Source organism: Arachis duranensis, chromosome 3, assembly GCF_000817695.3.
Source record: "Arachis duranensis cultivar V14167 chromosome 3, aradu.V14167.gnm2.J7QH, whole genome shotgun sequence".
NCBI lineage: Eukaryota > Viridiplantae > Streptophyta > Magnoliopsida > Fabales > Fabaceae > Arachis > Arachis duranensis.
In genome coordinates, this window is record NC_029774.3 from 65,854,971 (window position 1) to 65,855,180 (window position 210).

Sequence of the window (210 nt, forward strand, 5' to 3'; positions counted from 1 at the left end):
GAGAGGGCTGGCCATTCGGCCATGCCTGAACCTTTTGCTTATGTGTTTTCAACAGTGGAGTTTCTGCACACCATAGATTAAGAGTGTGGAGCTCTGCTGTACCTCAAGTATTAATGAAGTTCTATTTTCTTTTATTCAAATCTCTCTTATTCTTATTCCAAGATATTCATTCGTACCCAAGAACATGATGAATGTGATGATAAGTAACCC